The following is a 685-nucleotide window of genomic DNA, read 5'->3' as shown; positions in this document are numbered from 1 at the left end:
TGATTTCAGGTAAATTCTGACTGAAATTGAGGGATTTGAGCAAAACTCTGAAGAAGACTGACAAAAGGACTGCTGATGCTGATGGAATCTGACCTCCCTGCACTCGAAATGGATTTTTTGGAGCTACAGAACTCCAATTGGCGCGCTCTCAACGGCGTTGGAAAGTAGACATCCAGGGCTTTCCAGAAATATATAATAGTCCATACTTTATTCGAAGAATGACGACGTAACTTGGCGTTCAACGCCAAGTACACGCTGCTGTCTGGAGTTAAACGCCAGAAAAACGTCATTATCCGGAGTTGAACGCCCAAAACACGTCATAACCTGGAGTTTGACGCCAAGAAATGCCTTAGCTCGTGAATTAATCAAACTCAGCCCAAGCATACACCAAGTGGGCCCCGGAAGTGGATTTATGCATCAATTACTTACTCATGTAAACCTTAGTAGCTAGTCTAGTATATATAGGACATTTATCTATTGTATTAGACATCTTTGGTCTCAGTTTTGTTTTACTCTTCACCCTAAGAGATCATTGATCACGTTAGAGAGGGCTGGCCATTCGGCCATGCCTGAACCTCTTGCTTATGTGTTTTCAACAGTGGAGTTTCTGCACACCATAGATTAAGGGTGTGGAGCTCTGCTGTACCTCAAGTATTAATGAAATTCTATCTTCTTTTATTCAAAT

The sequence above is a fragment of the Arachis duranensis genome, chromosome 4 (genome assembly GCF_000817695.3).
Source record: "Arachis duranensis cultivar V14167 chromosome 4, aradu.V14167.gnm2.J7QH, whole genome shotgun sequence".
In the NCBI taxonomy this organism is placed as follows: Eukaryota; Viridiplantae; Streptophyta; class Magnoliopsida; order Fabales; family Fabaceae; genus Arachis; species Arachis duranensis.
This window is presented reverse-complemented; position numbering follows the sequence as displayed.